The following is a 15740-nucleotide window of genomic DNA, read 5'->3' on the forward strand; positions in this document are numbered from 1 at the left end:
ACACTAGAATAACATTGCCAGCTCTTACTGAATAAAGCATGATAGTATTTTAAAATAAAACAATAATGTCTCTAGTGCAGTGTTTCTTTTTAGCCATTTACAACTCAAGTGCAAATAATTATTTCAAATTACTTAAATGGTTCAGAATAGGTTGTATTACATATTATAGTTGACTGCAGGCGGTATTCAATATGCTCCGAAGCGACCGATTTGACTTTTATTGGCTGAAAACTCTCAATTACTTCAAGTGGCATTTTTGGCTGATAACAGCAGCTTCGGACTATATTACATTACCTCATTAAAAGGAATATATCAGCACTGGATAATTTTTCTAATACATTTTTATCATGCCAATATAAAATTAAACATAAAGGTGCAGCAAGTGTGCTGTGTCTTGAAATAGCTTAAATTTAAAGGGCAATACTCCCGTCATCACCAAACAAACCTATTGCCAATAAACCACCCTTCTGACACAGCTTTACACTAACAAAATATTATTTATAGAGATGTACTACGTTCATTACTCAACATGTTTCTGAGAAATGTAATAATAGAGTTATTATTTTATGTCAATTACTAATATTGTGTCGCAGCATCGCTTACATTTTTTATTTTCGAATGGTGCGTAATTGATGATGACATCACATTTCATTATGTGTGTAACACATCGAAATGACATTACAATGAATAGTAGAATTAGTACAATTAATATGTTCACAATACTAACCAACACACGTGTCATCATTTATAATCATGTGACTAATTAGTCTGCCTATTTAAAGGATAGCAGAAGGCACTTACCTACCACGACGACATGGATCCGCCACCAGATTGCGCTTTTCTGATTTTTTGTGCGAGGAGGAGGAGGGAGATTATGTTGGAGAGGAGAGAGAGGAGAGAGAGGAGAGAGAGGAGAGAGAGGAGAGAGAGGAGAGAGAGGAGAGAGAGGAGAGAGAGGAGAGAGAGGAGAGAGAGGAGAGCGAGAGAGATCTGTCTTGTGAGACATATAGCCCCCCGCAATTTTAGACAAAGAACCTCCCTAGAGGGCTTGACTGAGGAAGAAATTATCAGGCGTTACAGATTGAGCTCAGCGGCTATCTTGGAACTGTATGAAGTTTTAAGAGAAGATTTAGAGCCAACAACAGACAGGAGTCATGCAGTGCCTGGCATTGTTATGCAGTGAGTCATGCAGTGCCTGGCATCCTTTCATTTTCTTGCTTCGGGCTCATTTCAGACAACTGTGGGCATAGTAGGCGGGGTCTCGCAGTCGGCATTCTCGCGGACCTTTAGCCAGTTTCTATGTGCACTGACTCGACGCGCTAGTGATTATATACATTTTCCTAGTGAGCAAACAGAGTGACAGGCACTGAAGACTGCATTTTATAATGTAGCTGGGCTACCCAATGTGATGGGTGCTATAGATTGCACACGTGTTGCGCTGACCCCGCTAAGTGAAGAGGAGAGGGATTTTTGGAACAGGAAACATTACCACTCGCTCAATGTGCAGGTCGTATGTGATGCATCCATGAAAATTCTGAGTGTGGTAGCCCACTTCCCAGGTGCCTGCCACGATTCACATATTTAAAAAAACTCATTAGTGTTTCGAAAATTTGAAGCGGGGTATTCGAGGATAGTTGGCTATTGGGTCAGTCAATGTTACATAAACTGCACTTACAACTACATTTAATGTCCAGATTAATGTTTCATTGTGTGTTGCTAAGATTATAATTAACCTAAAATCCTTCCCTTTTCTATATGTAATCCATGTCATGCATCGTAATGGTAGATAAGGAGGATTTCATTGTTAGGTCATGTGTTCTATATTATTCACTGTCATGTATTATGAAATGGCAATACACAATGTTTGGAATGTAGTTACATATTTTAACCTTCATGTCATTTGACTCTCTTATAGGCGACTCAGGATATGGTAGCCGCCCTTGGCTTCTGACCCCACTGGGTAATACTCAAACCCCTGCAGAGGAACGATATAATGCCGCACACATATCCACACGCTCGGTGATCGAGAGGACATTTGGAGTGTTGAAAAGTCGTTTTAGGTGTCTTGATAGATCTGGTGGTGCGCTACAGTATTCGCCAGCGAAGATTGGTGACATAGTGATTTGTTGTTGCATTCTGCACAACATAGCACTACGTCATAATCTTCAAGGCAACATTCATGATGACTTAGAGGAGGATCCTCTCGTGCCTCCTGCAGGGGTTATGGACCATACAGCCAGTGGGGTGGAGACTCGCAGGACCTTAATAGCTAATTTTTTCACATGTAAGTTTTACCAATACATGTAATATAATCTGTAATCATCTCGTTGTGTGTGTAACATTGCATTGTGTGTATAATCTTAAGATGCTGCTCTCTCCAAAGAACTTCACATTTTCGATTGAATGATCAGAACTTCGGCTGGCTACGGTATGATTATTTTCAACACCTTTATTCTTGTATTAATCATCTTTCAAACCAACTATACAATGTGTGCATCGTTACATGCAGAATATTGTGTATGAAGTGAAAAAATAATTCTGTATTCACTACTCTGCATAGTGTTATCTTACAACTGAACTACAGTAAATGATTATATATGTATTTTGTCTCATACTTTCAACATCATGATCAACTTATAAATAATTAATGGTGTTATTAAAGGTTTAGAGAATTGTTAGGCTTCACATTCCTTACTTCATATTATTATTGTCACGTATGTAAGTATTACTACATACATAATTAGTGTCTGCATAAGTATAAGCAGATGAGATGTTGATCTCTTCTATCATTAAGCTGGCATGTATCCCTATCATTATTAATATGTTTATTTGAAAACCACACATTTCCATATTCATCTTTCATGTTAATGTTTCGTACAATTTTTATTGTAAAACTTAACAAATACATTTTTAACAGAAGTACATGTGTGTTTCTTCAGGCGACATATAAATTTTTTTTTTTTACTTGAGTGATGTCACTGTAATCTGCGTCACATTGATAAAAACAGAGCACTAACACAAGATGTCATGTCAAAGTTTATTGGAATGTTAACACACGTTTCAAGTTAGTATCAAAGTGCCTACATTCTATATTTTTTTTTTGTTTAAATTCTATAATCTATGATTAGCTACGATATATAAAAGTGTGCATGTTCAGTTTGAGGTATCATAGCATGACTGGCCATGTGATGTCTTTAGCATGTGGCCATAATGGAAAAGCTCTCAGTTGCTCGGTCTTTGGAGACATGCATTCACATAATCTTCTGTCTTGAACGGAGCTGTGAACATCTGTGAAAGAAGTAGATATATAATATTAATTTTATAAATATATCGGTTACATAGTTACTTAATGATGCATCTAAACACACGGTTTGTATAATGAATATATGTACTAAACGTCAATCATTTCGTTAACAACATTAATGCTACATATAACCACAAAATGCACATAAACATTTCTTTACACACATACACTATATATATATATATATATATATATATATATATATATATATATATATATATATATATATAGTCGAAACAGCTGTCTGTGGGTGGTTTTCTGGGTATGCACCTTTACCCTGGCTGTGCTCAAAGCTGTGACCATGCAGCAAGCTTAAGCCTATAGGGAACCATGTTAAAAATGGTTTTTGAAGCAAAAAGTGGCACGGTGTGCTCATTTGCATGTCATTTCCCAGAATCCCTTGCTGCAGTGGAAGTGCTGTGTGCTGGGTGATGATGGGGAAAGGCGGGGTTGCAGACCTGCCTAAGGCATGCAGATGAGCATACAGTTGTATTTACATATATATATATATATATATATATATATATATATATAGGATAGGATATAATGTGTGTGTTCCATATTTTATTCTCCGCGTACAATCTTAGGAGTATATAAAAAAATTATTAAAAAAAAAAAACGCAACCTTTACTTTTAACAGTGTAGTTATGAGAAAGTGTGTTTTGCTTTAAGACGTTTGGCTTTACAACGCCATTTGGAGCTACGCATTGTGTCGGATAACCGAGGACTAGCTGTATTACCTAGGGTTTCGTTTGTTCACATGCTAGTACCACAAACATGTTACATACACAATGATAAACAACAGTAATTAGTCTGCATAATGTGACATAATGACATGTAAACTTCTGCTTTGCCTGCCATTTCTATAAAAGAGTAAGCAATATTCATCAGGCACATAACATTATTATGTAGTCATATGCAAACTACACTAATTAAGATGATATGTACTGCATTTCTGCATATCTAATTATTTTGTTATGTTTACAATTATTGTAGTTTCACAAAGGGGCGTACATGTAGTCGACTGACATTTAAGGGCTGCGCACGAATATCTCTGATTTCAACCCCCATTGCACAGCACGGTTCAAAATATTGCCACGTATATCAGTAAATAGATTTTACCTTCTTACAGAACTGTGTTCCAGCATATTGTGATCTTCACAGCGCGATCTCTGTAATATGATCAGAAGCAGCCGAAAGATAAAAGAGACATGTTAATTTACACAAACGCCATGAACACAACGCATATGCGTGTCATTCGGGAAGAAAAGATTCACACAGTTTATAAAGTCTTTACAATATAGTTACCTGCATTATATTGCATTCATATTCGGTGCTGCCATAGAAGTTTTGTTTGCGATGTAGCCGCTGTAGTCGATCAATTCGTTGTTCTGTGTGTTCAGCTGTGTAGGGTTGTAGCTTACTCCATAACTGTTTGCATCTTGGACAATGTACAGAGGCGGATACACATAGTAACTTTGTGTCATTTCATCTGTTTGAGCAAACTCGGTATTCTGCATGTTATCATAATATGTTGCTCGTTATGGTTCTGGTATTGGTAGTCCAACTCAGGTTGAAAAAATACATTCTGCTGAACATTTAAGGCACCGCTGCGGGCACCTATATCATGGTAGTCGTGTCTGACAATTGTCTGTCTTTTATATTTCCATTTGCAGACATACGCATACCGGATTCATGAACTGACCAACAGCCACCCGTGTTTCCGCCAGATGGTGGGTTTCGAATAAAAGAAGCATTGGTTGATAAAGTGCGGCGGATCGAATTTTTCCAGACCATAGATTGAGGATGTTTTTGATAATAATGGTAGTTATCCGTAAGATATTGATAGATCTGTGAGACCGTAGCTTTTTTGTTCCTCTCATTTTCAATGGCTCTATATATTAGCAATGCGTAAGAAAGCGGAGGCTTTTCCATAGAACACGTCTCAAACGGCATGTATTTGAACGGAATGGAGTACAGTAACCAAAACTATTCCTTAATTCAAGGTTCTTACAAAGTATCCAAACTTGCATTATGTGCACAACACTGTATAAGGTCATTATACAAAGGAAGAAGTGTCCATGTATTCTTCTCCCACATACAGGTGTTCTGTATCTTATGAATTTTTTGCTTGCATATTATACATGATTCAGTAGCAAATCTCTGAAACACACTTTGGATAGAATAGTTTTGTGAAATAACATGTTCAAATTAACAAATATTTATAATGTTAATTCTTCACAATTAAGACGGTATAAAATATAGATATATATCACATACATTATTCACACATGCAAAATCATATGCTGTTTCATTCACAGCATGAATGGCCCCTGATCTCGAGGAGGTGGAGCCACGTGGGAGACCCACGTGGCCACCTCCTGTACCGCTTGCAGCCCTCGTGTGGGGAGCGGAAGGCAGCTCCGTGCTGGTACACCTTGCTCCTACTGGTATGCCCCTGCCCCGAGCAAGCAGCCAGTGTGGTACCTGTCCTCCTGTCGCCATGCACCCGTGCGGCCGGCTCCTGTGCCGCTATCTCCCCTCAGCCCCCACGCACACTTTCTGTCCAGCACCATGCCGCCATGTGGGGGGCAGGATGCGGCGTCTCCTCATGCCCCTCTCTTCCCAAGTATACTCTCCTCCTGGAGCCCTACCCCCTGTGGGGGCTACGGTCACATGAGGAAGGTGCAGCATAGGCGGGGAGCAGGAGAAAAGTGCAGCGGGGGCTCCGGTCACAGGAGCAGGAGGAAGGTGCAGCGGGGGTGGCGATCAGAGGAGCAGGAAAAAGGTGCAGCGGGGGCTCCGGTCACAGGAGCAGGAGGAAGGTGCAGCAGGAGCGGCAGTCACAGGAGCAGGAGGAAGGCACAGCGGGGGCTCCGGCCACAGGAGCAGGAGGAAGGTGCAGTGGGAGTGGCGGTCAGAGGAGCAGGAGGAAGGTGCAGTGGGGGCTCTGGTCACAGGAGCAGGAGGAAGGTGCAGCGGGTGCGGCGGTAAGCGCAGGAGTGAAGGGGGGTGGCGCAACAGCACGGTTTAACTTACTTTGTTCTGTGTGGGGGTGAGCATCTCCAGGGGTGTCAGCGTGTACAGGGGAGGGTAGGCTCAAGCAGTATGAGAAAGCTCAGGGGTGTATGAGTGTGGTGTGTGAGTGTAAAAGTAGGTAAGAGCGCACCGGCCAGTGAGAGCCGTGGGGGGGCAGACCGACGGACCAATGAAATTGTCTACAGACACTCACAACCAAGATTTTCAGTATTATATATATATATATATATATATATATATATATATGCAAATACAACTGTATGCTCATCTGCATGTCTTAGGCAGGTCTGCAACCCCACCTTTCCCCATTATCACCCAGCATACAGCACTTCCACTGCAGCAAGGGATTCTGGGAAATGACATGCAAATGAGCACACAGTATCACTTTTTGCCTCAAAAACCATTTTTAACATGGTTCCCTATAGGCTTAAGCTTGCTGCATGGTCACAGCTTTGAGCACAGCCAGGGTTAAGGCGCATACCCAGAAAACCACCCACAGAGAGCTGTTTCGACCTTAATGGGTCTCATCTGTGTGGGGTTGATTTTAACTGGGTATGCAAAGAGGCTATGGGATAGGCTATACCATAATACTGAGTTAAGTTATGGTGAGTAAAAAAAGTGACAAAAACCCTCCACAGGAAAGCAAATATGCAAATACAACTGTATGCTCATCTGCATGTCTTAGGAAGGTCTGCAACCCCACCTTTCCCCATTATCACCCAGCATACAGCACTTCCACTGCAGCAAGGGATTCTTGGAAATGACATGCAAATGAGCACACAGTGTCACTTTTTGCCTCAAAAACCATTTTTAACATGGTTACCTATAGGCTTAAGCTTGCTGCATGGTCACAGCTTTGAGCACAGCCAGGGTTAAGGTGCATACCCAGAAAACCACCCACAGACAGCTGTAATATATATATATATATATATATATATATATATATATATATATAAGCAATACGATACCGTTTGGAAACGAAATCAGCAGGCAGCACTCCAGAATTGAATAAACAAGTGTATTGAAAAAATAAACACAAAACCAACGTTTCGGTCCATGAATGGGACCTTTGTCAAAGTGGTGCAGTTACAGGACAGAAGTGAACATATATATATATATACCCCTAGAATACTCACAGATAACAAGTGCTGAAAATCAAGTTGATTGCACAGTATGATGTCAGATGCAGTGCTGACCTGGGATGACCTCAATGTGAGCACTCAATACAAGGTGTACTTAGTAGATCAATAGGAAATATAGTGGAAGCCACTGCAGGGTGATTAAAGTTCACACAGTGGCTCCCAAGCCAAAAGTGGTGTGTGTAGGCTCCACATGTATATGTGTGGCAGAAGCCATAAAGCTGAACGGTGGTCCCTATTCACATTGCTGCAGTGTCACTTGTGTGGCAAACAGAAAAATAGCCCCAACCACAAATTGCATATGAGGCCAAGGTCAGACATGCACTGTCATACAAAAATCAATATTCCAACGTGCTAAGTGCAAAAATATAAAAGTTAAAATGACGATGTGGAAGGCTATTGGTCACTTGTGGACCTAGTATCAAATCCGTAGCTGTTTCCGTGGACCCGGCACGTGGCCAATATAAATTGCTCTGGCATAAAGCAGTGGCAGAAGCATCACAAGACCATTGCAATGGATACATAATATGTAGCCTGGGTTTAGCATCTAATGACATTACAGTCCAATCTTTATCCTAAACGGGTTTATCCTGGTGGTTTGCCCATGGAAAATCCCTATGTGCAGAAAAGGCAAATAGGCGTTGGTGAAAACCCTAGTAAACAGAGTGAAATAATGCCTTTATGCCTCCAGTCCTGGAGCTGATTTTCTGTCTCTCACATAGAGTCTCATTAGGATACCTATGGTGGCTATTTAGCTGGTGCAACACTGTGGAAGGAATCCTGATGATTTGAGCAGAGGCGAAGGATATCATACGGTGATATGAACTTTGTCTATATTTCTAGACCATTTCTTCACCCTGACTGCCCATTACGATTTATTGCTCTGCATCTTGATACCATTTCACCATTTTGGTAGTAGGATTCCTTCCATCACATGCATACCCTGCTTTCCCCATGTTTTTCCACTCATGAGCATTGTACTGTATTTCAGCATACATGGGGTTTATTAGTTTTGACTCTTATGAGATGACTGATTGTTCTTGTATATTTTTTGGGGATTGGTTGATTTACCTTTGGGTACTAGTTTCTTTGCACTTCCCATTATGGGGTGGGAGGGTATATGTATGTACATTGCACACCATACTCCATGTGCAGATAGATTGCTCTCAGGTTTATTTTACCTTCATTGTTTGGTTTGATGTGTGTGTATTTTATTGTAGGATAGTCTCATGTTGGGCTTATCCCTAATTCAGTTTTTGTAGTGCATTATTAATCAGGGTCTCATTCACTCATTATCTGTGTCACCTTACCCTTCCAGTGGTTTTCCTTTGGGGACCAGATGTGGGATCTGCTGATCTCCACTGTGAGTGTTAGGATCCCCCTCCCCTCAATCCTTTCTTACTAGGATCCCACTGATTTTAGGGTTAACTCACACACATTGCCATTTTGATATTAGCTCCTGACTGTGTTTTCCCTGTCTGTTATGTTATTTTAATTGTATGTTTTGTTCACCCGGTTTTCTTTGTTGTGTTAGTCCTTGATTATTAAATACTTTTGATATTACTTTTCATGATCAGAGTGCTTCTGTTTGGGATTTCTTCTTTCTCTTGTGTTTTTTCATATATATCTATATATATATATATATATATATATATATATATATATATATATATATATATATTGTATTGTATTGTATGTCTTTATTTATATAGCGCGATTAATGTACATAGCGCTTCACAGTAGTAATACATGTGGTAATCGAATAAATAACAGATAATATAAATAACAGATCATGGGAATAAGTGCTTAAGACAAACATAACATTAAGGAAGAGGAGTCCCTGCCCCGAGGAGCTTACAATCTAATTGGTAGGTAGGGAGAACATACAGAGACAGGAGGAGGGAGTTCTGGTAAGTGCGTCTGCAGGGGGCCAAGCTTTATGTATCATGTGTTCAGAATGTTCACAGTGCTATTCATATGTTTCTTTAAGCAAGTGTGTCTTAAGGTGGGTCTTAAAGGTGGATAGAGAGGGTGCTAGTCGGATACTGAGGGGAAGGGCATTCCAGATGTGTGGGGCAGTCAGTGAAAAAGGTTTAAGGTGGGAGAAGGCTTTAGATACAAAGGGGGTAGAAAGAAGACATCCTTGAGCAGAACGCAAGAGTCGGGGTGGTGCATAGCGAGAAATTAGGGCTGAGATGTAAGGAGGGGCAGAAGAGTGTAAAGCTTTAAAAGTGAGAAGAATGGAGTGTGAGATGCGGGATTTGATTGGAAGCCAGGAGAGGGATTTCAGGAGGGGAGATGCTGAGACAGATCTAGGAAAGAGTAGAGTGATTCTGGCAGCAGCATTTAGGATAGATTGTAGGGGAGACAGGTGAGAGGCAGAAAGGCATGACAGCAGGAGGTTACAGTAATCAAGACGGGAGAGAATGAGGGCCTGAGTCAGAGTTTTAGCAGTCGAGCAACAGAGGAAAGGGCGTATCTTTGTTATATTGTGGAGGAAAAAGCGACAAGTTTTAGAAATGTTTTGAATGTGAGGGGCGAATGTGAGAGAGGAGTCGAGTGTGACCCCTAGGCAGCGTGCTTGGGCTACTGGGTGGATGATCGTAGTTCCAACAGTAATGTGGAAGGAGGTAGTAGGGCCAGGTTTGGGAGGAAGTATGAGGAGCTCTGTTTTAGCCATGTTGAGTTTAAGGCGACGGAGGGCCATCCAGGATGATATAGCAGAGAGACATTCAGAAACTTTGGTCTGTATAGCAGGTGTAAGGTCAGGTGTTGAAAAGTATATTTGTGTGTCGTCAGCATAGAGGTGATATTTAAACCCAAAAGATGTTATTAGGTCACCTAGAGAGAGAGTGTACAGAGAAAAGAGAAGAGGTCCCAGGACAGAGCCCTGGGGTACCCCCACAGAGAGATCAATAGAGGAGGAGGAGGTGTTAGCAGAAGAGACACTGAAAGTACGATGGGAGAGGTAGGATGAGATCCAGGATAGAGCTTTGTTCCGAATACCAAGAGTATGGAGAATGTGAAGGAGATGAGAGTGGTCCACGGTGTCAAATGCTGCAGACAGGTCGAGTAATATGAGCAGAGTGTAATGACCTCTGTCTTTGGCAGCATGGAGGTCGTCAGTTATTTTAGTGAGGGCTGTTTCCGTGGAGTGAACAGTGCGGAAGCCAGATTGTAGAGGGTCTAGGAGAGAATAGGTGTTGAGAAAATGGAGCAAGCGAGAGAATACAAGACGTTCAAGAAGTTTAGAGGCAAAAGGCAGGAGGGAGACAGGTCGATAGTTAGAAAGACAGGTAGGGTCAAGCTTGCTGTTTTTGAGTAATGGTATGACTGTTGCATGTTTGAAGGAGGATGGAAAGGTTCCAGAGCAGAGGGAGGAGTTAAAAATGTGTGTGAGCGTAGGGATTATAGTAGGAGCAAGAGGTTTTAGGAGATGGGAGGGAATGGGGTCAAGAGGGCAAGTGGTAGAGGGAGAAGTGGTGATCAACAGCGACACATCCTCCTCTGAGACAGTGGAAAAAGAGTCAAGGAAGGCAGGAGGAGAGTTAGGAAGAGGTGTAGGATGGGAAGAAGAAACAGAGGGGATGTTCTGACGTATGGATTCCACCTTTTCCTTAAAATAGTCAGCAAAGTCCTGAGCGGAGATGGAGGAAGGAGAGGAAGCTGAGGGTGGTTTGAGTAGAGTATCAAAGACAGAGAACAGTCGGCGTGGGTTAGACTTGTGCATGTTGATTAGTGCAGAAAAGTAGGCTTTTTTAGCTTGCGAGAGGGCAGAGTTGAAACAGGTTAGCATAAATTTGTAGTGAAGGAAGTCTGCGAGAGTGTGCGAATTCCTCCAGAGGCATTCAGAGGAACGAGTGGAGGAACGCAGCATGCGTGTGTGGGAATTTAGCCAGGGTCTAGGGTTAGAAGGGTGAGTGTGGCAGAGAGAAAGTGGGGCATGTAGATCAAGAGAGGAGGACAAGACAGATTTGTAGTTCCTGACCAGGTTGTCGGGGTCTGTAGCAGAGCTGAGAGAGGAGAGGGAGGAGCGTAAAGTGGACTCAAAGTCAGGTAAGTGAATAGAGCGCAGGTTTCTGCAGAACCGGGTTGTAGATGGAGATGGAGAAGGGGAGAAGCAAGATAGAGAAAATGAGATGAGATGATGGTCAGAGAGAGGAAAAGGGGAAATGGATAAATCGGAGAGAGAGAAGTTCTTAGTGAAAACCAGGTCTAAGTAGTGGCCATCGTTGTGGGTGCTGGCTGCAGTCCACTGTTGAAGGCCAAAAGAAGAGGTTAGAGAAAGAAAGCGGGAAGCCCAAGGGAGAGAGGGGTCATCAATGTGGCAATTGAAGTCCCCAAGGAGAAGAACAGGGGAGTCTGAGGAGAGGAAGAAAGAGAGCCAGGATTCAAAGTGAGAGAGAAACGCAGAAGGGGGATGAGTAGAGGTAGGTGGGCAATAGATGACCGCCACATGAACAGGGAGAGGTGAGAAAATCTGGACAGTGTGAGCCTCAAAGGAGGGAAAAGCAAGAGAGGGAGGAATAGGAAGGGTTCGGTAACGACAGAGAGAGGAGAGCAGGAGCCCCACGCCTCCACCCCTGCCATCAGTGCGCGGAGTGTGGGAGAAGGAAAGGCCACCGTAGGAGAGGGCCTCTTCCAGAGCAGAGTCAGACTGAGTGAGCCAGGTCTCAGTTATAGCAAAGAGAAACAGGGAGTGAGAGAGAAAGAAGTCATGCACAGAGAGGAACTTGTTAGAGAGGGAGCGAGCATTCCAAAGGGCACAGGAGAAAGGGAGAGAGGAGGGAGGGTGGCAGGGGATGGGTATGAGGTTGGAGGGGTTGACACCAGAAGGAATAGAGGTTGCAGTTGGCAGGCGAGGACGAGCGCATGTAGGAATAAGGCCGGGACCAGGATTGGGAGAGATATCCCCAGAAGCAAGGAGGAGAAGCATGGATAGAAAGAGAATGTGTGAGGAGGATTTGTAGGGCTGTGTTTTAGTGCAGGGGATATAGCTGTGTGGTGTCAGAGGACGCAGGTAAGAAAGGAGTTCATGTGAACAGAGAAGTGGTGAAGGAAGGAGAGATGGAGATATATGAATGGAGTTAGAGACATACTGAGGCTTTTAAAAAGAAGTGCATAATTTGAGAAGAAGTGAAGTAAAAGCAAATATAAATGGTAAAGGCAGCATCACAGCAGTAATGATGCAGTCTGGTATTGATGATATCCTCCTTTCCAGCGTAGTTCAAATGCAGGAATCAGGGCCAAATGGGGTGTCCACTTCTTCCTCACTTCTTTTAAACTTCCTTTTAAACTTCCTTTTAAACTTCAGTTGTTCAGTAGTCATGCCACTTATAATGGGCCACTTGGATATGGGCTGCAGGCAGACTAGCTGTTCTGACTGGGTTTATATAGGCCTAAAAAGTCACCTGACAGTGTTGTTCTGTCTGCTTAATTAGCACATCTGAGGCACATTCAAACAAATGGTTTTCTACACAGGGTATTCCCTGCCTAGGTGGCAACACTTAATTTGATTAGGGGTAGACAGAAAACAGCATTCAAATATGGTTTTTACCTAGCATTGGATCACTTGCATATATTATATAATACACACAGCAAAGGCTTCAATGATGATTTAGAGATGGTTTTTACCTAGCATTGGATCACTTGCATATACTATATAATACACACAGCAAAGGCTTCAATGATGATTTAGAGATGGTTTTTACCTGAAGAGAGACGAAGGATAAGATCCGTTAGGGTAAGAGTTCCTTCCTTTTAAACTTCAGTTGTTCAGTAGTCATGCCACTTATAATGGGCCACTTGGATTTGGGCTTATGATTAACCAATATACAAATAAATGGTTAAGGATTTACAAAATATGCACAAATAAAAATACCACATCTCCAAATCAATACATAACATCTTTTAACACACTTTTAGTTGTGCTACTAACTCTCACATTTCCACACCCACCCACACCATTTATATCCAGTCCCACTCCACACACACCTTGTGTAAAGCACTGTATATACTGTGGGCTCTCCATTCATTTTTATTCACACTGATACACATACACACTCTTTCTTCACTTGCTTTCAGTAACCATTTAACACCTCTAGCCATAAAACACATCCACACGGGGGAAGGAACAGCACAGATAACATTCCAAGAGACACTGTTTTTAAGTTTACCTTTTGCTTCATTCATTGTAACATCGCCGGAAGAAGAGATCAGTGTATCTCGAAAGCTCGCACAAATAAAAGCATTTCGTTAGCCACAGAACGGTATCATCTTTTTATTTTTTTATTTTTTTGATTATATATATATATATATATATATATATATATATATATATATATATATATACCATAATACTGAGTTAAGTTATGGTGAGTAAAAAAAGTGACAAAAACCCTCCACTGGAAAGCAAATATGCAAATACAACTGTATGCTCATCTGCATGTCTTAGGCAGGTCTGCAACCCCGCCTTTCCCCATCATCACCCAGCATACAGCACTTCCACTGCAGCAAGGGATTCTGGGAAATGACATGCAAATGAGCACACAGTGTCACTTTTTGCCTCAAAAAACATTTTTAACATGGTTCCCTATAGGCTTAAGCTTGCTGCATGGTCACAGCTTTGAGCACAGCCAGGGTTAAGGTGCATACCCAGAAAACCACCCACAGACAGCTTTTTTTTTTTTTTTTTTTTTGGTAGCCCGGGTGGTGAAAAAGTGATTTCACCTCTAAAAACCGTGCTCGTGGTCAAGTGAGACCAGGTGCGCAAAAATTGTGACTATAGGCTCCGGAGAGCTGCAAGTCCATGACATGGTCAGTCCTCTTCAGCCACGGGGTCCAGGAAAAGTCCTGATGTTACACCGACGTCGTCATCCGAAGAATCCGACGTCCATCCTGTTCCCTCCTAATGCAGCAGACGCCGCAAGAGGGTCCAAGTCTTTAGGGCTTTCGGCTCACACCTACTCGCCCACCTCAGTCTTCTCCCGAGGGAATGGCGACCACCGACCAGCACACAGTCTTGCATTCTCCAAAGAAAATTAGGTGACTGATAACCCAAAAATAAAAAAACACGACCACCCACAGACAGCTGTTTCAACATTGATGGGTCTCATCAGTGTGGGGTTGATTTTAACTGGGTATGCATGAGAGGCTATGGGATAGGCTATACCATAATACTGAGTTAAGTTATGGTGAGTAAAAAAAGTGACAAAAACCCTCCACAGGAAAGCAAATATGCAAATACAACTGTATGCTCATCTGCATGTCTTAGGCAGGTCTGCAACCCCGCCTTTCCCCATCATCACCCAGCATACAGCACTTCCACTGCAGCAAGGGATTCTGGGAAATTACATGAAAATGAGCACACAGTGTCACAGTGTCACTTTTTGCCTCAAAAACCATTTTTAACATGGTTCCCTATAGGCTTAACCTTGCTGCAGTGGAAGTGCTGTATGCTGGGTGATGATGGGGAAAGGCGGGGTTGCAGACCTGCCTAAGACATGCAGATGAGCATACAGTTGTATTTGCATATTTGCTTTCCTGTGGAGTGTTTTTGTCACTTTTTTTACTCACCATAACTTAACTCAGTATTATGGTATAGCCTATTACATAGCCTCTCATGCATACCCAGTTAAAATCAACCCCACACTGATGAGACCCATCAAGGTCGAAACAGCTGTCTGTGGGTGGTTTTCTGGGTATGCACCTTAACCCTGGCTGTGCTCAAAGCTGTGACCATGCAGCAAGCTTAAGCCTATAGGGAACCATGTTAAAAATGGTTTTTGAGGCAAAAAGTGACACTGTGCTCATTTGCATGTCATTTCCCAGAATCCCTTGCTGCAGTGGATGTGCTGTATGCTGGGTGATGATGGGGAAAGGCGGGGTTGCAGACCTGCCTAAGACATGCAGATGAGCATACAGTTGTATTTGTATATATATATATATATATATATATATATATATATATATACATATAAAGCAGAAAATAGCCGTGTTAGTCCAGTTGCTATAGTGCAGAATAAATGAGTTCTTCAGTATTCGGTGATACCTTTTTTATTGGACTAACAATTTATGTCATAGGACAAGCTTTCGAGAGTTATCCTCTCTTCTTCAGGTCAGCAATACTGATATACAAAGGAATCTATGGCTAAAACAGTGTGGAGACAGGAAAAAAAAACAACAGATATTTACTGTAGATAATGTAGGGTGTTAAGTGTTTGAAGCCAGAGGACAGTGTCAAAGAAAGGTGGAGAGGG

General features: G+C 42.0%; 1 long non-coding RNA gene across 1 annotated transcript; it reads left to right on the top strand.

Moving 5' to 3' along the window:
* Positions 1-816: 816 nt before the first annotated feature.
* On the top strand, positions 817-6564 carry LOC142496620 (uncharacterized). Its single transcript, XR_012802071.1, has 3 exons — positions 817-2428; positions 4981-5128; positions 5626-6564. It is a non-coding gene; the product is annotated as an uncharacterized LOC142496620 (long non-coding RNA).
* Positions 6565-15740: the final 9176 nt, after the last annotated feature.

The sequence above is a fragment of the Ascaphus truei genome, chromosome 1 (assembly GCF_040206685.1).
Source record: "Ascaphus truei isolate aAscTru1 chromosome 1, aAscTru1.hap1, whole genome shotgun sequence".
Lineage (NCBI taxonomy): Eukaryota > Metazoa > Chordata > Amphibia > Anura > Ascaphidae > Ascaphus > Ascaphus truei.